This window comes from Triturus cristatus, chromosome 9 (genome assembly GCF_964204655.1).
Source record: "Triturus cristatus chromosome 9, aTriCri1.1, whole genome shotgun sequence".
Lineage (NCBI taxonomy): Eukaryota > Metazoa > Chordata > Amphibia > Caudata > Salamandridae > Triturus > Triturus cristatus.
The window spans coordinates 350,855,611-350,881,066 of NC_140592.1; the positions used below are offsets into that span (position 1 = coordinate 350,855,611).

The window sequence follows — 25,456 nt, forward strand, 5'->3', positions numbered from 1 at the left end:
AGTCTCTTTCAGTCTTTTCCTCTCCTTTCTCAGCAAGGCACCAACTGCAGGCCAATACCCCAGGTCAGGGAAAGTTACTCCTCCTTCAGCTTCTTCCAGGTCCTTCTAGTCAGGCAGAGTTTCTTCGTGGTTCAATCAGGATCTGATTTCTTAGGAGCAGGGCTCCTACATTTATACCAAGTTTCTTTTGTCTTTACAGGCCAGGGGGGCCTTTGCATAATCCCAGTCCAGTTCTTTTCAGTGAGGAGCACTTTGTTGTTGGGACTCTGGCTTCTTCTTTCAGCAGGCAGGGCAGAGACATCTGACGCTCCCCAGGGGGTGGAGCCAGCATTGTGGTGGCAGAGCACTGCCCTATTCAGAGTCAAGGTGCACTCCTCCCACCCATCCTGGTGTAATCTTTCTATTCACCACCTGGCAGCCCCAGCCTGTCTCCTGGAACTTCCCAGCCCTGTCACTCAAGCTACACACAAAGAAGATAGCCCTCCCCTCCAGAGGCGGACTGAAATGGTTAGGCACGCAAAGGCTAACTTTCTAAAAGTAGCATTTGCAAACCCAGGATATTAAAATAACCTTTACTAAAAGATGTATTTTATTATTCTGAGTTCAGGCATACTAAACATGAATTTCTACCATGCTTCCTGAGCCTGCTAGGATTATAGAGTGTTATAATCTAGCAGCCCATTCTGGCCTATGGAGAGCAGATAGCCTTACAATAGTGAAACACGAAAATGGCTGTAATTCACTATTAGGACATGCCACACACCTCAGGGCATGTCCTACCTTATCCTTACAATGCACCCTGCCCTAGGGCCTACCATAGGGGTGACTAACATGAAGGTAAGGGAAGGTTTAGGGACTGGCAAGTGGGGACACTTGCCCAGTCAGCATGACAGTACCAGACTGTATGCAGGTTCTGCAATGGCAGACCTTAGACACATTTTACCCCGCTGCTTCTGTGGGTGGCACAACCAGTGCTGCAAGCCCACTAGCAGCATTTGGATATACAAGCCCTTGGCACCCCTGGTGCACTCTACTAGGGACTGATAGTAAACCAAATAAGCCAAACATGGAAGTCAATTCACATAATACATTATACCATAGGGAGAGCATTTGCACCTTAGCACTGGTCAGCAGTGGTAAGGTGCCCAGAGTCATAAAACAGCCAACACCAGGTCAGAAAAAATACAGGAGGAAGGCAAAAAGTTTAGGGATGACCCTGCAAAAAGGGCCAAGTCCAACACTGATGAGCTTGGCTGTTTCCACACAGCTCTCAAGAATTCAGTAATCACTAATCTGTCTATTGGGAATCCTGTACATCCACATGTTCTTCCAGCCAGCTCTGGGGTTCCAAATCTAGACACATAGGCCGCATGCAGTGTACCAGTCACAGGCACTTGTGCATCTTCAGCAGTGCACGCAAACCGGCTTGTAACTTGCCACGTACAGCTGAGATGTGTGCGCAGACATAACACTGAGCTGTGTACAAACATGTGCGTAGGCCTCAAAGCACTGCTGCTAATGGCACAGATCCATAACAGCACACCATATAAAGATAGACGTGCAGGCCTCCATGCACTGTTCCTACGGGCCTCCGTGCACTTCTGCCACAGACACCCATACATAACATGGCAAGCTAAGTACACAGCAATGGAAATCTTCAGTTGAGTGGGCCAATAGACCCCAGTCCCATTACACAGGTTTACAGGCCTGGCCATGCTTCTGGCCATGTTGCTGATTACTAATTACAAAACAGTATGTTGCCATCACGGTTATCGTGCAACTTAGCTCATGGTAAGGGCAGTAGCTCTTCACCACTATTAGAGTGGTGCATTGTGTGCCCCTCGTGGTCTAACCAGACTGAATTCCGTGAGGTTGGCCTAGATCATGGCACACATGCATGATCCGTGTTCTCCCATGGCCTCAAATTGTTAGCAAGTATCCAGATATCAAACCCAAATTTTTGGACTGTTGCTGCTGTTTTTTCGACTCTGAACGTGCCCTATGATCTGCCTACCAGACCTCAGTGCCAGTGGTCTAACCCTTAAAATGTATATGTGTCATTGGTTTAACCACAATTTTCTATAAGTCCCTAGTATATGGTACCAGGGGGAGTTAGGACCTGTAAGTTGTGTCTCTCAGGGACTGAAGCACTTATTCCACCATCATGAGTGCGACATAGCCAAGCATGTCTCTCAGGCAGCCATTGCAGACTGGTAGAGAGGTTTTTAAACTATTGCCTCAATTATGCCATTTAAACCAATGACAAAGCCCAAAACAAGGGTCCATGTGTGCCAGTTATAAGAAGTGACTCCAAGAGTAAGCTGGCTGACTCCTTGTTACAACCACAGTGCCACAAAAGCTGAGAAGCCTGCACCCTTGACAGCACAACACCAAGAAGCCTGACCGGTGCTGGACATCGAGATGCAGCCTGGCAGACCAAGCCCTGACCCTCACAAGTTTCCCCTGCGTCTGCTGAACCCAGGATAGTCATCAGAGTGCAGTCAGGTCACCCTTCAAGGAAGTTATGACTACCTAAACGAAACTGCTGGGCTTGCTATAACCAAAGACCAGTAGACTAGAGACTGCTAAATGTGACAGGTAACTGTCCTCCTGGACTGTTTGGTCCCTGTCACTGGCTCTCTATCGGAGTTGGTACATCTAAGATTGCCGATGTAGCTGTTTTCAACTTGCTTGTCATGGCTAACCCAAAACTGATTTTGCAGTTGATTACAATGACTTATTGCATTGAGTGAAAAGCAGTGATTTATTGTTTCTTTTAAAATTCATATCTCCAGATCTCTCAGATGAATTTTTGTCATTCAGGTATCTATTTAAAATTCAAATCAGTGTCTGATTTTTATTTGTGCTGTATTTTCTTCTTATTTACTGTTTTGGTACTTCTTAATGCTTTAAACGTGTTCCTTTGATAAAGCCTGACTGCTCTGTACCACTGATACCCAGGAGTGAGTTAAGATTTTACAAACGAACCTGGATGAACTTGATACAAGACTGTGACATTATTATAGGCTGAGGTCACACAACCACACCATATCAATCAACCAATCAATCAGAAGTTTGTATAGTGCAGCTACTCACCCATGAGGGTCGCAAGGTGCTGGGGGGAGAGGGGCTGCTGATCCATCCACCACCACCACCACGTCCACCACCACCACGTCCATCACCACCACCACCTACACCACCACCATCACCACATCCACCATCACGTCCACCACCACCAAGTCCACCACCACCACCACCATGTCCACCGCCAGGTCCACCACCACCACATCCACCACGTCCACCACATCCACATCCACCACCACCACGTCCACCAGCACGTCCACCACCACCATGTCCACCACCACCACCATGTCCACCACCACCACGTCCACCACCACCTTTTCCACCACCACCACATCTACCACGACCACCACGACCACGTCCACCACCATGTCCACCACCACGTCCACCACATCCACCACCACATCCACCCCACCATGTCCACCACCACATCCACCACCACCACGTCCACCACCACCATGTCCACCACCACATCCACCACCACGTCCACCACCACCACCTCCACCACCACAACCACATCAACCACCACCACCATGTCCACCACCAAGTCCACCACCACCACGTTCACCACCACGTTTGCCACTACCACATCCACCACTACCACGTCCTCCACCACCACGTCCACCACCATCATATCCACCACCATCATGTCCACCTCCACATCCACCACATCCACCACCACCACCACGTCCACCACCACGTCCACCACCACCACATCCACCAACACCATGTCAACCAACACCACGTCCACCACCACCACCACGTCCACCACCGCCACATCCACAGGCACCATTATCACCACATCCACCACCACCGCCCTGTCCACCACCACCACCACCACGTCCACCACCTTGTCCACCACCACCAAGTCCACCACATCTACCACCACCACATCCACCACCAGCACCACATCCACCACCACCATATCCACCACCACCACCACGTCCACCACCATGTCCACCACCATGTCTACCACCACCACATCCACCACCACGTCCACCACCATATCCACCCCCACCATGTCCACCACCACCATGTCTACCACCACCATGTCCATCACCACCACATCCACCACCACCATGTCCACCACCACCACCATATCCTCCACCACCACCACTTCCACCACCACCACGTCCACCACCACCACTTTCCTCCACCGCCATCATGTCCACCACCACCACGTTCACCACCACCACATCCACCTCATCCACCACCATGTCCACCACCTCCACCACCACGTCCACCATGTCCACCACCACATCCACCACCACCACCATGTCCACCACCATGTCCACCACCACCACCATGTCCACCACCATGTCCATCACCACCACGTCCACCACCATGTTCGCCACTACCACGTCCACCACCACCACCACCACATCCACCACCACCACATCCACCACCACCACATCCACCACCATCTCATCCACCACCACCTCATCCACATCACCACCGCATCCACCACCACCATGTCCACCACCATGTCCACCACCTCCACGTCCACCAACACCACCACATCCACCACAATCACATCCACTACCACCACATCCACAACCACCACTATCACCACGTCCACCATTACCATGTCCACCACCACCACTATGAAACCACCTCGTCCACCACCATCACTACCACCACATCCACCAACAGCACATCCACTGCCAACACCACCACCACATCCTCCACCACCACCAAGTCTACCACCACCACGTCCACCACCACCATGTCCACCATGTCTACCACCACATCTACCACCACCACGTCCACCACCACCACCATCACTTCCACCACCACGTCCACCACCACCATGTCCACCACCACCACCAACACCACCACCATGTCTACTGCCAGGTCCACCATCACCACGTCCACCACCACCACATCCACCACCACCATGTCTACCACCACCACGTCCACCACGATGTCCACCACCACCACATCCACCAGCACATCCACCACCAGCACCACCACCATGTCCACCACCACCACATCCACCACCACCACGTCCAGCACCACGTCCACCACCACCACCACATCCACCACCACATCTGCCACCACAATGTCCACCACCACATCCACCACCACCACATTCACCACCACCACCATGTCCACCACCACGTCCACCACCACGTCCACCACCACCATATCCACCACCACATCTACCACCACCATATCCACCACCATGTCCACCACCACCACGTCCACCACCAGCACGTCCACCACCATCACGTCCTCCACCATCATGTCCACTACCACCACATCCACCACCATGTCCTCCACCACCACATCCACCACCACGTCCACCACCACCACCTCCACCACCACCATGTTCTCCACCACATCCACCACCACAACGTCCACCACCATCACCACATCCACCACCACATCCACCACCACAACGTCCACCACCATCACCACGTCCACTACCATGTCCACCACCACTTCCACCACCACTACCACATCCACCACCATGTCCACCACCACCACCACGTCCACCACCACGGCTTCCACCACGACCACCATGTCCACCACCACCACCACATCCACCACCACCACCACGTCCCCCACCACCATGTCCATCACCACCACGTCCACCACCAGGTCCACCACCATGTCAACCACCACAGCCACTACCACGTCCACCACCTTCACATCCACCACCACCACCACGTCCACCACCACCATGTCCACCACCATCATGTCCACCTCCACATCCACCACATACACCACCACCACCATGTCTACCACCAGTACCACCACATCCACCACTACGCCCACCACCACATCCACCACCACCATATCCACCACCACCACCACCACATCCACCACCACCACCACATCCACCACCATGTTCACCACTACCACATCCACCACCACCACATCCACCACCACCACATCCACCACCACCACTTCCACCACCACCACATCCATCACCACTACCACCACGTCCACCACCATGTCCACCACCACCACCACATCCACCACCACCATGTCCACCACCACCACCATGTCCACCACCTCCATGTCCACCACCACCACCACGTCTACCACCATCACATCCACCACCACCACATCCACAACCACCACTATCACCACGTCCACCACCACCATGTCCACCACCACCACCATGTCCACCACCTCGTCCACCACCACCACCACCACTACCACCATATCCACCAACAGAACATCCACTGCCAACACCACCACCACATCCACCACCACAGCTACCACTACCACATCCACCACCACCACATCTACCACCACCACGTCCACCACCACCACCATCACTTCCACCACCATGTCCACCAACACCACCACCATGTCCACTGCCAGGTCCACCACCACCACGTCCACCATCACCACATCCACCACCACCATGTCCATCACCACCACATCCACCACGATGTCTATCACCACCACCACATCCACCAGCACGTCCATCACCAGCACCACCACCACGTCCAACACCACCACATCCACCACCACCACCACGACCAGCACCACGTCCACCACCACCACATCCGCCACCACAATGTCCACCACCACGTCCACCACCACCACATCCACCACCACCACCATGTCCACCACCACATCCATCACCACATCCACCACCACCATGTCCACCACCACATCCACCACCACCATATCTTCCACCACGTCCTCCACCACCATCACGTCCACCACCACCATATCCACCACCATGTCCACCACCACGTCCACTACCACGTCCACCACCTCCACCACCACCATGTCCACCACCACATCCACCACCACAATGTCCACCACCACATCCACCACCACAACGTCCACCACCATCACCACGTCCACCACCACGTCCACTTCCACCACCACCACCACATCCACCACATCCACCACATCCACCACCATGTCCACCACTACCACGTCCACCACCACGACATCCACCACCACCACCATGTCCACCACCACCACATCCACCACCACCACCACATCCCCCACCACCATGTCCATCACCACCACATCCACCACCAGGTCCACCACCATGTCAACCACCACAGCCACTACCACATCCACCACCACCATGTCCACCACCACCACCACATCCACCACCACCATCTCCACCACGATCATGTCCACCTCCACATCCACCACCACCACCATGTCCACCACCACCACCACCACCACATCCACCACCACGTCCATCACCACCACATCTACCACCACCATAACCACCACATCCACCACCACCACCACCACCACCACCACGTCCACTACCACCACATCCACAACCACCACTATCACCACATCCACCACCACCCTGTCCACCACCACCACCACCACATCCACCACCACGTCCATCACCACCACATCTACCACCACCATGTCCACCACCTCGTCCACCACCACATCCACCACATCCACCACCACATCCACCACCAGCACCACATCCACCACCACCATATCCACCACCACGACCACCATGACCACGTCCACCACCATGTCCACCACCATGTCTACCATCACCACGTCCACTACCACCACGTCCACCACCACATCCACCCCCACCATGTCTACCACCACCATGTCCACCATCATGTCCACCACCACCACCATATCCACCACCACCACCACGTTCACCACCACCACGTTCACCATCACCACTTTCCTCCACCACCATCACATCCACCACCACCACGTTCACCACCACCACATCCACCACCATGTCCACCACCACCACGTCCACCACCACATCCACCACCACCACCATGTCCACCACCATGTCCACCACCATATCCACCACCAACACGTCCACCACCATGTTCGCCACTACCACGTCCACCACCACCACATCCACCACCACCACCACATCCACCACCATCACATCCACCACATCCACCACCACCACATCCCCCACCACGTCCACCACCACATCCACCACCACATCCACCACCACCACCACATCCACTACCACCATGTCCACCACCACCACCACATCCACCACCTCCACGTCCACCACCACCACCACGTCAATCACCATCACATCCACCACCACCACGTCCACCACCACATCCACCACCACCACCACATCCACAACCACCACTATCACCACGTCCATCACCACCATGTCTTCCACCACCACCATGTCCACCACGTCCTCCACCACCACCACTACCACCACATCCACCAACAGCACATCCACTGCCAACACCACCACCACATCCACCACCACCTCGTCTACCACCACCATGTCCACCACCACCATGTCCACCACCACCACCACATCTACCACCACCACATCCACCACCACCACCATCACTTCCACCACCACGTCCACCACCATCATGTCCCCCACCACGTCCACCACCACCATGTCCACTGCCAGATCCACCACCACCACGTCCACCACCACCACATCCACCACCACCACGTCCACCATGACCACATCCACCACCAGCACCACCACCACATCCACCACCACCACATCCACCACCACCATGTCCAGCACCACATCCACCACCACCACGTCCTCCACCACCATCATGTCCACCACCACCACATCCACCACCATGTCCACCACCACCACATCCACCACCATGTCCACCCCCACCACCATGTCCACCACCACCACATCCACCACCACGTCCACACCACCACCTCCACCACCACCATGTCCACATCCACCACCATGTCCACCACCACATCCACCACCACCATGTCCACCACATCCACCACCACAACGTCCACCACCACCACCACATCCGCCACATCCACCTCCACCACATCCATCACCACCACCACGTCCACCACCATGTCCACCACCATATCCACCACCACCACCACCACGAAATCCTCCACCACCACCACGTCCTCCACCACGTTCCCCACCACCATGTCCACCACCACCACGTCCACCACCAGGTCCACCACCATGTCAACCACCACAGCCACTACCAAGTCCACCACCACCACGTCCACCACCACCACCACGTCAACCATCACCATGTCCACCACCATCATGTCCACCTCCACATCCACCACCATGTCCACCACCATCACGTCCACCACCACCACCACATCCACCACCACCATATCCACCACCACATCCACCACCACGACAACCACCACGCCCACCACCACCACATCCACAACCACCACTATCACCACATCCACCACCACCCTGTCCACCACCACCACCATGTCCACCACCTCGTCCACCACCACGTCTACCACATCCACCACCACCACCACATCCACACCACCACATCTACCACCAGCACCACATCCACCACCACCATATCCACCACCACAATATCCACCACGACCACGTCCACCACCATGTCCACCACCACGTCTACCACCACCACATCCACCACCACAGCCACCCCCACCACGTCCACCACCACCACTTTCCTCCACCACCATCACGTCCACCACCACCACATTCACCACCACCACATCCACCTCATCCACCACCATGTCCACCACATCCACCACCTCATCCACCACCACCACCATGTCCACCACCATGTCCACCACCATATCTACCACCACCACGTCCACCACCATGTTCGCCACTACCACGTCCACCACCACGTCCACCACCCCCACCACGTCCACCACCACCACCACATCCACCACCACCACATCCACCACCACCACCACCACCACGTCCACCACATCCACCACCAATCCACCAACACGTCCACCACCACGTCCACCACCACGTCCACCACCACCACCACGTCCACCACTTCCACGTCCACCACCACCACCACGTCCACCACCATCACATCCACCACCACCACATCCACAACCACCACTATCACCACGTCCACCACCACCATGTCCACCACCACCACCACCACCACCATGTCCACCACCTCGTCCACCACCACCACCACTACCACCACATCCACCAACAGCACGTCCACTGCCAACTCCACCACCACGTCCACCACCACCACCACGTCTACCACCACCACGTCCACCACCACCATGTCCACCACCACATCTACCACCACCACGTCCATCACCATCACTTCCACCACCACCTCCACCACCACCATGTCCACCACCACCAACACTACCACCATGTCCACTGCCAGGTCCACCACCACCACGTCCACCACCACCACGTCCATTACGATGTCCACCACCACCACGTCCACCACCACCACATCCACCAGCACGTCCACCACCAGCACCACGTCCACCACCACCACATCCACCACCACCACATCCAGCACCAGATCCACCAACACCACATCCACCACCACATCCGCCACCACAATGTCCACCACCACGTCCACCACCACGTCCACCACCACCACATCCACCACCACCACCATGTCCACCACCACATCCACCACCACATCCACCACCACATCCACCACCATCACGTCCACCACATCGACCACCACCATATCCACCTCCATGTCCACCACCATCACGTCCTCCATCACCATCACATCCACCACCACCACGTCCACCACCATGTCCGCCACCACCACATCCACCACCACGTCCACCACCGCCACCTCCACCATGTCCACCACCACCATGTCTACCACCATATCCACCACCATCACCACATCCACCACCACCACCATTTGCACCACCACCACCACGTCCACCACATCAACCATCACCACATCCATCACCACCACCACGTCCACCACCACCATGTCCACCACCACGACGTCCACCACTACCACCATGTCCACCACCACCACATCCACTACCACCAGCATGTCCCCCACCACCATGTCCACCACCACCAGGTCCACCACCATGTCAACCACCACCACCACATCCACAACCACTTCCACCACCACGTCCTCCACCACCACCACCACGTCCACCACCACCACATCCTCACCACCACCACATCCACCACATCCACCACATCCACCACATCCACAACCACCACTACCACCATGTCCACCACCATGTCCACCAGCATGTCCACCATCACCACCATATCCACCACCACCATGTCCATTAGCACCATGTCCACCACCACCAAGTCCACCACCACCATGTCCACAACCATCACCACCACGTCCACCACCACCACCACCACGTCCACCACCACCACCACCAGTGACAGGTAAAGTATCACTGGAGGGCAGGGGTAATAGGAGTGTCAACCCCAGCTGTACATGGGACATTTAAGGATGCATTGAGTGCAAGAAGATGGGAATAGGGGCTAGAAGTATTACACCAGACCCAAGATACATTTTGAAGAGGCGCAGTGTCACAGGGGCTCCTGTAAAAGCACTCGCAGCATCTCTACCTCACAGTGGCACACCTGCATGAGCCACTCACTCAAAACAAGCATTGGCATAGCCAATAGGTCTCCCCTTTGGAACCTTATAAGTGTTTAGCCATGCAACACTTGATGTTGTTGCACCAAGGATATTGTGCTGGATAACTAAACACTTATAAGGTCCCAAAGCTGAGACCTATTGGCTATGCCAAAGCTTGTTCACTTCGTTGTCATCACCATGAGTACCTCTTTAATCTGTGTTACACCTCTGCATTGTACACTTTACTCCGGCATGTCCATTTTTCTGTGCCTCTCATTTCCACCAGTTTCCACAGTTGCTCCAAGAGTTTAGCGGTTTGTATTGCGCGAGACACCGGGGAAGCAAGCAGTGCTAGTCACAGTCTCACTCCAGGCACTTCAGAGACGGTGGGTGCACAATGTGATCTGCCATGGCTGCCGCATGTCCACCACCACATCCACCACCACATCCACCACCACATCCACCACCACCACGTCCACCACATCGACCACCACCATATCCACCTCCATGTCCACCACCATCACGTCCTCCATCACCATCACATCCACCACCACCACGTCCACCACCATGTCCGCCACCACCACATCCACCACCACGTCCACCACCGCCACCTCCACCATGTCCACCACCACCATGTCTACCACCATATCCACCACCATCACCACATCCACCACCACCACCATTTGCACCACCACCACCACGTCCACCACATCAACCATCACCACATCCATCACCACCACCACGTCCACCACCACCATGTCCACCACCACGACGTCCACCACTACCACCATGTCCACCACCACCACATCCACTACCACCAGCATGTCCCCCACCACCATGTCCACCACCACCAGGTCCACCACCATGTCAACCACCACCACCACATCCACAACCACTTCCACCACCACGTCCTCCACCACCACCACCACGTCCACCACCACCACCACGTCCACCACCACCACATCCTCACCACCACCACATCCACCACATCCACCACATCCACAACCACCACTACCACCATGTCCACCACCATGTCCACCAGCATGTCCACCATCACCACCATATCCACCACCACCATGTCCATTAGCACCATGTCCACCACCACCAAGTCCACCACCACCATGTCCACAACCATCACCACCACGTCCACCACCACCACCACCACCACGTCCACCACCACCACCACCACCACCAGTGACAGGTAAAGTATCACTGGAGGGCAGGGGTAATAGGAGTGTCAACCCCAGCTGTACATGGGACATTTAAGGATGCATTGAGTGCAAGAAGATGGGAATAGGGGCTAGAAGTATTACACCAGACCCAAGATACATTTTGAAGAGGCGCAGTGTCACAGGGGCTCCTGTAAAAGCACTCGCAGCATCTCTACCTCACAGTGGCACACCTGCATGAGCCACTCACTCAAAACAAGCATTGGCATAGCCAATAGGTCTCCCCTTTGGAACCTTATAAGTGTTTAGCCATGCAACACTTGATGTTGTTGCACCAAGGATATTGTGCTGGATAACTAAACACTTATAAGGTCCCAAAGCTGAGACCTATTGGCTATGCCAAAGCTTGTTCACTTCGTTGTCATCACCATGAGTACCTCTTTAATCTGTGTTACACCTCTGCATTGTACACTTTACTCCGGCATGTCCATTTTTCTGTGCCTCTCATTTCCACCAGTTTCCACAGTTGCTCCAAGAGTTTAGCGGTTTGTATTGCGCGAGACACCGGGGAAGCAAGCAGTGCTAGTCACAGTCTCACTCCAGGCACTTCAGAGACGGTGGGTGCACAATGTGATCTGCCATGGCTGCCGCATGTATGGCACTGGAGCGCTTCACCTTGAGATGCCCCCCTTGCCGGTCCCCACTTCCTGCCTTGTAAACTTCCCTCCGCGAACATGTAGCATACACAGTACGTCTAAATGAAGCAGCACAAGACTGAAATTTAAGTAATGTCCACTCATTCACATCCTGTGTGAATTAAACAGGTCATTACATTGAAACTGCAAGGCCTCAGTGACACCGTCTGCAAAACGTACTCGAGGCAGTACATAAACCGTTTAGGTAGGGCTTCATCAAACTCCTCTCATTTCACAATTTATTTTGTTTACTTTTTTAACAGAATTCACAGGTCTTGTTGTTTGGTTTGGGAAAGAAGCCCTTGATTTTACATTTACATCTAGCGTGCAGTTTATCCATGAGCATGGTATTATGCAGCTTAAAGCACACAACATGTGGCCAAACACAGCCTGAGACGTCCAGTGCCCAACTGTGATCCAACGATATGACTATCACAAATATTGCACGTTCGTGCCCCTCTCTGCTTTTTAGTGAACGGACTCATTTTAAAGATTAGAAGTGAGCTTTGGGCATTACTGGGGACCTTTCAATGCCCTGAACAAGGAAATACTTTTATAAAACACACTACCAAGAGCGTCTAAACTGAGGCGTCTTAAAAGTCTCAAAGGGATTTTCTGTGGTCTGTTCCCTGTGACATCTTTTAAGTTTTCTCAGTCTTCTCCTTCGCGTGTGTTGCACCATGAATAAATGTAGCATTCATGGTGAAGGCTGTACTTTTGTTAAGATTTGACTTTTCTTCTGGACAGACTCTTATAAGCAGCATGGAAAACAAGCAATAACACTTTAAAATAGAACTTAAAAAGGCAGGGACCAGAGGGAAGTGAGTGAATATATCCAAAGTAAAACACAAAGCATGATGTAACTTGTCTTTCGGTGCCCGTCAATAGCAATTTTTCTCCTTTCGTCTTTTTCATGATGGTAAACCCAAAACTCAACAAATATTTCTGTAAATAATTAACAGAAAATGGAAAATAATTAAATCTACCCTGTTGTGTGTTCGTACCCATGTACACATCCTTTATCACTTACTTCTTGACTAATGTTGGACTTCATGGTGTCTTGTCAGGTGTGGTGAGCACAAACCTCATTACATATAGTTCAAGTACATTGTCTTTGTGATGATAAAATGTCAGCATTGACAAACTTGGCCCGTGCTTGGCTCACCTTTAAACTGTACAAGATTTGTTTTATGCTTGGACATGTTTGGGGTAAGGGGGTTTTATTTTGATGTCCCTCTTTCATTTTACTAAGCCAAGGGTTGAAAAACAGTTTCCCACTTGGAAAAAACACAATTTCAGGCAAATGTTTTACATCTTATAATTATGTGTTTAAAAAAAATGTTTTTAGAGATAACCCACATGTGTTAGTTCAATGAATACATTATTTCACCCGGCATCACGTCATGGGTGTTTTTTTCTAATGCACATATTAGTGAGGTGCGAGCGCCTTGGGGTGGACTAGAATCATGTTGCCTTGGAAAATTCACCTGCAGTTTGTTTGGTGTTATGCTGTGGCCTCTAGCCTATATTTAGTTAGAGATATGTCTGCATCTGCCAAAGAGTTGATTCAAACACCTTCTTGTAGAAAGGGAAAAATCGCTGTGCATTACCCAGCGGTTGCAACGGCCATTGTATCACGGTTTTGGCAGGTCTTTTCCGGGTACTGTGTGAAAGTCAGCTCCCCAGGGGGTTGAGTCCACTGTGTTGTTACAGAAATGCTTTTGTGCTAAATTTTTAGGTAGGGCCTAGGCAGTGCGCCTGCACTGGCTGCAAGACATGGTGTAATCGCTAGAGGTAATTGCTCATTTTTAGTCCTCTATCCAGTGCCTAGCTGCATCTCTGGTCAGAGAGGTAATTCCTCATTCTTAGCCCTCTAGACAGTGCTGCAGCTGCTTCTCTGGTCCCAGTGGTAATTCGTTTTTATTAGTCCTCTAGGCAGTGCTGCAGCTGCTTCTCTGGTTTCAGGGGTAATTCCTCATTATTAGTCCTCTAGGCAGTGCTGCAGCTGAATCTCTGTTCCCAGTGGTAATTCCTCATTCTTAATCCTCTAGACAATGCTGCCAGCTGCTACTCTGGTCCCATTGGTAATCCCTCATTCTAAATCCTTCTAGGCAGGGCTGCAGCTGTATCTCTGGTCACAGTGGTAATTCCTCATTCTAACTCTTCTAGACAATGCTGCTAGCTGCCTCTCTGGTCCCAGTGGTAACTTCTCATTATAGGTTCTCTAAGCAGTGCTGCTAGCTGCTACTCTGCTTCGGTAATTCTACACTATAAGTCCTCTAGTCAGTGCTGTAGCTGTATCTTGGTTCCCAGTGGTATTTCCTCAATCTTAGTGCTCTAGGCGGTGCTGCTAGCTGCTTCTATGGTCCTGTCTGTAATTCCTCATTCTAAGTCCTCTAGGCAGTGCTGCTAGCTGCTTCTCTGGTCCCAATAGAAATTCCTCATTCTAAGTCCTCAAGACAGTGCTGTTAGCTGCTGCTCTGGTCCCATCAGTAATTCCTCATTCAAAGGGTTCCAGACAGTGCCGCTTGCTGCTACTCTTGTCCCGCCGGTAATTCCTCCTAAATCTTCCAGACAGTGCTACTAGCTGCAACTCTAGTCCTGTCGGAATTCCCACATTTTAAGTCCTCTGGGCAGTGCTGCAGCTGTGTCTCTGGTCCCAGTGGTAATTCCTCATTCTTAGTCCTCTAGGCCATGCTGCAGCTGTGTCTCTGTTCATACATCCACTACACTCCAAACTAAAACACATCGATGAAAAACATTGTCATTTACAATGCCAACAGCTCTAACTCTGACAATGCGTGACCTATTGCATTGCAAATGCTTGTTTTCTCTGTGGCCCCGAACTGGTATATGGGGGTTGCATCAGTACCAATAAGTTGATGGCCCTCTTCATGTCATGCAGCTGCACAAGTGGCGACCCTTCTCTCATCACAGTGCAGTGCCAAGGGCAGGGACCCTTGTTCATCACCTCGGGCCCTCACCTGGCATACGGGGGTTGTGACACCGCACGCAGCAGACAGCCCAATTGGTGCGGCGGTCCAGATGGACTGAATCTCACACTCCACTCCTAGGATCCACTCAGCATTATCCCCACTGGACTTCGTTCCCTCCAGGCAATCACCTCCTCACAGGGTCCTTTGGTCTAGGGTCAGACAGAGACTAGTGCTGTAAATTCCAGATTAGTGTTCTTGTTTCTCCAGGGTGTTGTCCCCTCACCAAACATGGGAGACTGGCAGACCCTTAATCCTCAGCCCTGGTTACAACAGGAAGAACACAGACTGAGATCCTCCAAGCTGATGTAGAGCTTTAGTTTGACAATTTGGGAGTCTCATGCTCCCTTTTTTACAATCCACATACAGACAAAAAATTATTTTAGCATCTCTGCCCTTGAAATTTGTGTTTTGGGGACTGTGTACTTTGAAGTGCCCACTCCTCTGTTGTGCTCTTCGTCCAGAGAGCAGTCTATCACAACAGAACACTCTCCAATCTTGATAGGCTCAATCACAGGCCATGGGAGTGACCAGATGTTCACACCTGGATTTCAGCCTCAGTAATATGTTAATCTAAAGGTTACCGAAGGGCCCCACCCTACTCTTATGATTCCATTATAAGCCACATCTCCTTCCAGAGAGGTGCCTATGCCTTTTTGACCAGTGACCTCTTTCAGAATCAAAGAGCCCATTTTGAAGTACACTGACAAGTTTGGCTGTTTCCACACAGCTTTCAGGAATTCAGTAATCACTAATCTGTCTATGGGGAATCCTCTACATCCACATGTCCTTCCAGCCAGCTCTGGGGTTCCAAATCTAGACACATAGGCCTCATGCAGTGTACCAGTCACAGGCACTTGCGCGTCTTTAGCAATGCACGCAAACCGGCTTGTAACTTACCACGTACGGCTGGGATGTGTGCGCAGACATAACACTGCGCTGTGTAAAAACATGCGCGTAGGCCTCAAAGTACTGTTGCTAATGGCACAGATCCATAACAGCACACCATATAAAGATACACGTGCTGGCCTCCATGCACTGCTGCTACGGGCCTCCGTGCACTTCTGCCACAGGCACCCATGGCAAGCTAAGCACACAGCAATGGAACTTCAGTTGAGTGGGCCAATAGGCCCCAGTCCCATTGTGCAGGTTTACTGGCCTGGCCAGGCTTCTGGCCATGTTGCTGATTACTAATTACAAAACAGTATATTGCCGCCACGTTTATCGTGCAACTTAGCTCTTGGTAAGGGCAGTAGCTCTTCACCACTATTAGAGTGGCGCATTGTGTGGCCCTCATGGTCTAACCAGACTGCATTCCGTGAGGTAGGCCTAGATCATGGCACACATGCATGATCCGTGTTCTCCGATGATCTCAAATTGTTAGCAAGTATCCAGATATCAAACCCAAACTTTTGGACTGTTGCTGCTGTTTTTTCGACTCTGAACGTGTACTAAGATCTGCCTACCAGACCTCAGCGCCAGTGCTCTAACCCTTAAAATGTATATTTGTCTTTGGTTTACCCACAATTGGCTTAAGTTAACTTTTCTATAAGTCCCTAGTATATGGTACCAGGGGGAGTTAGGGCCTGTAAGTTGTGTCTCTCGTGGACTGAAGCACTTATTCCACCATCATGAGTGCGACATATCCAAGCATGTCTCTCAGACAGCCATTGCAGACTGGTAGAGAGGTTTTTAAACTTTTGCCTCAATTATGCCATTTAAACCAATGGCAAAGCCCAAAACACGTGTACATGTGTGCCAGTTATAAGAAGTGACTCCAAGAGTAAGCTGGCTGACTCCTTGTTACAGCCACAGTGCCACAAAAGCTGAGAAGCCTGAACCCTTGACAGCACACCGCCAAGAAGCCTGACCGGTGCTGGACATCGAGGTGCAGCCTGGGAGACCAAGCCCTGACCCTCACAAGTTTCCCCTGCGTCTGCTGAACCCAGGATAGTCATCAGAGTGCAGTCAGGTCACCCTTCAAGGAAGTTATGACTACCTAAACGAAACTGCTGGGCTTGCTATAACCAAAGACCAGTAGACTAGAGACTGCTAAATGTGACGGGTAACTGTCCCCCTGGCCTGTTTGGTCCCTGTCACTGGCTCTCTATCGGAGATGGCACATCTAAGATTGCCAATGTAGCTGTTTTCAACTTGCTTGTCATGGCTAACCTAAAACTGATTTTGCGGTTGATTACAATGACTTATTGCATTGAGTGAAAAGCAGTGATTTATTGTTTCTTTTAAAATTCATATCTCCAGATCTCTCAGATGAATTTTTGTCATTCAGGTATCTATTTAAAATTGAAATCAGTGTCTGATTTTTATTTGTGCTGTGTTTTCTTCTTATTTACTGTGTTGGTGTTTCTTAATGCTTTAAACTTGTTCCTTTGATAAAGCCTGACTGCTCTGTACCACTGCTACCCAGGAGTGAGTTAAGATTTTACAAACGAACCTGGATGGACTTGATACAAGACTGTGACATTATTATAGGCTGAGGTCAAACAACCACACCATATCAATCAACCAATCAATCAGAAGTTTGTATAGTGCAGCTACTCACCCATGAGGGTCGCAAGGCGCTGGGGCGAGAGGGGCTGCTGATCCATCTGAGCGTGGAGGTTCAGTCGAAGAGCCAAGTCTTGAGATCCTTCCTGAATTGGGTCATAATTCACGGTTTCTCACAACTTTTTATGGAAACTTCCATGCAGTTTCGTCGAATGGAACAAAGAAACAAAAAATGCCTTATCTATGGAAGGTCAGACCTAATTATAAATACACTGGGTCTAGTGCTGATTGTCTGTCTGTCTGTCTGTCTGTCTGTCTGTCTGTCTGTCTTCTATCTATCTAGCTGTCTGTCTGTCTGTCTAGACATCACATATGTGTTAGCACATTGCTCTGCTAAATAAATCATGACAACAGTATATTCCTATCCCATGACCACCTGATCTATGTTTTTTAAGAGAATATAATGAAAGCCTAGGGCCACATGTATCATGCATTTTACTGGTCGCACATGGCCCAATTCACAGAATCGGGTCATTTGTGATGGTAAAATGGATTTTGGTATGCATGAATTCCAATTTATGAATTGATAACATTTAACCAAATTACAATTTGGAATTGCGAATACATACTGATTCGATATTAGGAAGGAGAGTGTTTAGGGCGTCACTTCCTAATAGTGAATTGCAGCGGTACATAGGAATGTTTTGCGACTGAAATGCGGTCACAAAACATTCGCATGTTACCACCTACTTCAAGTTGGTGGTAACCCATTCACCAACGGGAAGGGGTCTCCAAGGGACCTCTTCCCTTTTGTGAATTTTCGTAAAAATGTTTGCTCTTGAAAAATTAAAGAAAACTTTTTATTTTTAAACGTGCTGCATTAAAAAAAAAGATTGCTTTATTTAAAAGCAATCACAGATATAGTGGGCTGTTGAACCCAGAAGGCCACCATGCCTGTGATTTTAGCGATTCCTAATGGGTCGCAAATTGCGACCTACCTTGTTAAAATTAATGAGGTGCGTTGATTTACGACCCATTAGGAAATGCAAAATGAAACTCATGGAGCGATTACCTGATTGCGCTTCACAGAGAATGGCAATTAGGTAATCGCTATTTGAAATAACGATATCCCTAGTGGTTAATTTTGCTGCAGCACTGTGTGAAAGAAAAACAGAAAACTGGCAGCTGCTTCGAGAATATGTTGTTTAAGAAGATTTCGTTATGCCTTCCTTCAAATTAACTGCGTGCCTTGTGCTTCTACCTTGATCAAAAGCCATATTGACATTCAAAACAAACACATATTCATCACTAATGACTCTATCTTTTTTTTTATAACAACTTTTATTGCAATTTTTGTTTTTAGCACATAAAGGCCTGAAAGACCTTCACATAAGAGCTTAACCATTACTGTAACAGGTCTTAATGATACTAATGTTACATGACCCCATAAAACAAGCAAAGACAAAACACCACCTCCCCGAACCCCATACATCAGTGATGCCTATAGCCACATGTTTCTTGCAAATGAGGGGCCTCTACTATGTCTCAGAACCATACGGTTGTACCTCCATCTCTATGAGGGCTTTGTCAGACTGCAAGGGGGGTAACATAATGGCGCGATAGTCTGCCCACTATTTCCAGATCTTACCATGCTTCTTGGGACAGCATCTCGCCTGAAATAGGAGATGCTGTTTATATCGATTCCCTCCTATTGCCTCTGTGCTGAGAAGGAGGACTAGCTTAGGCTCAAGAGGGATCCACCACGACAATACCCGGGTCAGGTATGAGGTCACACTGTGCCAAAAGGTCTGCAGTGTGTTACAACTTCATACCGTGTGGGGGAAAGTCCCTTCCTTCACGCCACAGTGGAGGCATACAGGGGAGGATACCACACCCATCCACAATGGGTGGTGCCTAGTTTAGTAGGTCCTACCCAGGTCCCTGAATTAGATCAGGCAGTGGCGCAATGAAATAGCTGCACCACGGGGGCCCGCCAGGGCTTCAGTCCAGTATTCATCACTCAAGTCTTTGATGTTTCCCTCCCATACCATCTGCAGCGCAAACAGGGTGTTGTGGTTATGTGTTAAGTTTTGGATCTCGTGGGAACCCAAATCCCCCCATCAGCAGCCTACCCTTTAATGGATTGAACTCCGGCAAGTCTACGATGCTCCGAGCATAAGGGGATATAGCATGTCGAAACTGTAAGTACGTGTAGAATTGACTACGATGAAGTTGGTATTCATCTTGTCATTGATGAAAAAATTTAAGCACTGTCCACTTTATAACATCCCCAGCAGGGATAGGCCTATGAGGTCCCATTCTGCTTCACCGCACAAAAACTAATGTCGGCCTCCCCTAACTTGGGCTTCAGAGTCTCCCACAGAACCAAACCACCCCGGAGGAAGCTATGTCGAGGTTATGAGACAGATATTCAGTGACTGACCAATGAAGCATGGACCTGTAAGATGGGCTACGCACGTCCCGAAGTGACATACGTCACCGAAATGCGGACCAATATGTAAAGTGAAGGCCACAGGTGAGTGATCTGACAACCCACGTAGCAGAATCGCGAATGCTGTGACCATTTGGACATATGGGCCTGGGAGAAAAAGATAATCTAACCTGGAGAGGGCCTTGTGGACTGTAGAGAAGAAGGTATAGCCGGACTCCGCTGGGTGGTAGGCCCTCCATGCATCTATCTACCCCAGGGAGGTCGTCAGGAGGCCCAGCCACGCGCCATCGATCCTCTGGCACCATCACATCATTCCAGTCCGCCCCCACCACAGACAATCCATCCAGCAGTTCCCCCAAAGATGCAGGACCCTGTCAACGAATGCCTGGCCTGAGGGAAGGGGGGCATATACACTGCCCAGAGTCAACTATTCCCCACGTAATATCCCTGTCACTAGGGTGTATCTCCCGCCCAAGTCCATCCACACTCTAGTAGGATTGTAGTGAACCCTGCGGTGAATAGGACTTGCTGTGCCCCTTGAGCCCTTAACAAACACAGAGTGGAAAATCTAATCAAACCCAAACCATGTCAGGCACGGCACCTTTGTTACCATCATGTGGGTTTCTTGTCGTAGCAATACGTCTTTCTCAAGCCTCTTGGATTGACTTAGGATCGCCGCATATTTAACTTTGTCAAGCACACCCCTCACATTCCATGTCATGACTCGGACCCCTCTGGTCCGATCCCCAGATGTATATGCAGCCATCTACGTTCAAGGAAGAACAATGTAGAGCCCAAGTGTTCATGGGTCATAGTGCATCTGTGTCTGTGCCAAGATAAGATACAACCACAAACTTCCATAACCAATATAACCACCCTCCACCCCAATACCTCAGCAAACATGAAGGATTTGTCACGGCGGGTGTACCCCCGGGGCCCAATGGGAGTCCTGGGGGACCCCTCACCAATGGATCTCCAAATACACTAACCCCTTAAACATGAGTCCCTGGAAGCCTCAGGATCTTACTTCTAGGAGGGCTGCCAGGCCTGGGAGTCCCACAAGAACAGGCCATTTCAGGTTTATGGCCTAAACCTATAGATTAGAGACCGAGCCGGAGCACAATTGGGGTCAACACTGCACCTTTAGCTGTAACTGTATTATGGATCTTCACCCTGTGTCTGAGATCACCAGTTAGAGCAGAAACAATACCTACGTTTCGATGTGGACTTCTTTGAGTGATTCCGTTGGTCACCTCGGGAGGAGTCAGATTCCATCAGAGGTGGTGTATGTGGCTGGAGACGCACTATTTCTTCAGTCCATGCAAAGACCGCTTCATGTGTGTTGAAGAACAGGGATTTAGACTTATATATAACCCTCATACGTGCATGGTATAAAACATGGATTCGACAATCTAATTCACATAGTCTCCGCTTTGCCGCCACAAAGGACTGGTGCTGTTGCTGAACTATCTTAGTGTAGCCCGGGGATATCATAATGGCATGTGTTACATATGTCAATTTTTCTTTTTGCTCCCAGGCAACTTTGATGATGGCATCTCTTTTTAGATAATTCAGCAATTTAGCAATTACTGATCAGGGCCTGGCGCCCGGGGCGGGGGGTTCTTCACGAGAGCCCTGTGCACTGCGCAACGACAAATCAAGGGGACAATGCTCCTTCAGGCATGACTGATTGCAGCCACTGCGACAGGAACACCTCCATTGAGGTCCCTTCACACCCCTCCAGGAACCCAACGAAGCGTAGGTTGTTGCAGCAGGCACGACCTTCTGCATCTTCTACTCTTGCAGCCAGCTGTTGTGTAACCACGGTCAGCGTATTCACTTTCTGTTTCCGTTATGCGGCCCACCACCTTCCGGAGATCTTACCGAAGTAGTGTGACTTCTGACCCCACCGCCTGATCCTGGAGTCTAGCATGTAGCTCGATTGTGTGATGGCCGCCAGCAGTGCAGCATTGTCTGGGGCCATCCCGGCAACATTGGATCCACCCGTGGGCCCCGTTCCTGCAGAAGTGTAGTGTTCCATGGTTCTTCGATGTGTTTGGGGGCGGAAGATGTATTCTTCGCCATGGTGACTCTGGGGAGGCCCCTGCAAATCAGTTAGAACTGTGGTATTGTATTTCACCTCTTCTTGTGGTGGTCCTGGCACTTCCACCACTCAGCTCTGCCGGACTGCCCTCTCCTCTGGCAACACCAAGCCCGGGCTGTGCGCCACTGGTCAGGCATCACAGAACTAAATGCACCAGGGTCTTGCCCGGCCACTTTTGTTGCCAGGGGACCAGCCACAACATGGACTCCTTCATGGGATCTCACGCGCCGGATCACTAGCATGCAGCGCACCCACAAGAAGCTGTATAGATTGCCCCCTCCACTGGCACTACTCCTCTGACCTGATCTGTGAAGTCCAATCTACGGGCCTCGGTATCTGCCAGTGTTTGTAGGGCCTGGGAGATGAGCAGTTATGACCCCAGTAATTCAGGCCCAGGCGCTTGTCAGGCAAATGCCAGCTGCCCCCAACTCACAATAATAGCAGCTTGGCTGCCCGGTCCTGCTGGGGTGGGGCTATCTTCTATGGATCGAGGGGTTTTCTGCTGCTGTGCGCGGCCTCTGCCACATTCGGTTGAGGCCATCAGTCAGTGTCTCCTGGGATGGATAAGCGTAGCACCTAGTACCGTAGCATGTTGCTCGTGGTCACGGCCACAGGTGACCACAGCCCCCAATCAATTCTTTACCACGGCCCTTCAGCAGCTGCTTATCAAGCCCGTGGCTAGGACTCTTCTCCAGGCACCCGCTGGTGCCCACGACCTCCGCGGCCCTGCCACACACACCACCCAGGCTCACCAGTGTTGCAGCTCGGCCCCATCGGGCTTCGGAGATATGCCGCTGCCCCGAAGCTGCCTCCTCTCTATGGGCAGCGGCTGGCTCAGGAACTGCTGGGAAGGTGGGTATGCGCTGCGCCCGGCCCACCAGGTCTACAATCAAAAGCATGGGCAGGATGATGGCAGATAATGAGTCCTGACTGCCCGGAGTACCCTTAGTTAGTGTCCACCATGTTAACTCGTCAGCCCACGCCCCCTTGCACTCTATCTTTTTTTAATCAAACTCCTCATAATCAAACTAATTAATAGTACTACATTCATAGTTGCCTCTGCCAAAGTGATTAGGTTAATATAATATGTAACTCATCTGTAAGATGATTTACAACATATTTAAGTGCATCTTTTCCATGAAGGATGCGGTCATGAGCATTGCATTTGGTGTGCGAGTTTGGGTTAGCAAATCCACAAGGGTTTGTGGACCCATGTTGGACCATCTCAGTGTTCGCAAACCCAGTAAGAGGTCCACAAACCCTGTGCAAGGCCCAAAATGGGTCCACAAACTTGCCAGAGTTTCAAGGGCTACAAAACAGGGTTTGTGGACTTTTGAAGTTGGACTGTGGGGCCATAAACCCTGCCTCTGTGTCAAAATACCCAGATACAAAATATACTTCATTTAAATTTTAACCTAAGAGGGGTCCCTTTGAGCATACATGCCTGGACCTTTGGGTCATTGGGATGATCCACTTGAGCCTTTTGTATGCCTTCATTTTCATTTTTCAGGATTCAGGAACTGTGTCCAGGAGTCCTGTTATGATGCCTGTCAGTCTATCAGATGGCTTTAGGTCGGTGGACCTGGCTTAGGGTCTGCAGACCATAAACAGACAACAGGATAAAAAGCTACCTTGTCCAATATTTTTTTTTATATTCTTTTTAATTTGGGTCCATGGCTATCCAATACAGATTTTTAGACCTCTGCAGACTACCAGTCCAAATATCTTTAACCCAATAACTCCTTCAAACCCACCGAAAAATGTTTTCAAATACTACTTTGTCTAAAAATACTGAACTGGTTTGCACAATACCAAGCAAGAGCACTTTCTTGACTGAAGTTCTATTTTCAGTCTAATTTGTATCGGAGAGCAAAGCTTCCTACTGATATACAAAATTTGATATCACTTTTTTTCTTTCTTTTTTTTTTACACCTTCACCACCAGTCTTACAGTTCCTTCACTGGCTACCTTATGCTAGTCAATCAATGTTCAAGGCACTGCATCCTTCACAGAGCCACCCAGGGAAAAGGGCCACTATCTCTACATTTGAAGTTTAACCCCTTCGCTGCTGCGGACATTCCGCTGCAGCGCTGGGGGGGGCAGGGGGGCAGCGCGGTGGGCCTGTGCTCATGACGGAGCCGCTCCGTCATGAGCCACAGTTGA

The 25,456-nt window shown here is 51.0% G+C and overlaps 1 long non-coding RNA gene across 1 annotated transcript in view; it reads right to left on the bottom strand.

The window, feature by feature from the left end:
• Positions 1-25,456, bottom strand: part of LOC146797912 (uncharacterized) — a 133,788-nt gene that overhangs the window by 85,210 nt on the left and 23,122 nt on the right. Inside the window, exon 2 of the long non-coding RNA XR_014969076.1 lies at positions 18,793-18,883. This is a non-coding gene — a long non-coding RNA (uncharacterized LOC146797912). The remainder of the gene's footprint in view (positions 1-18,792; positions 18,884-25,456) is intronic.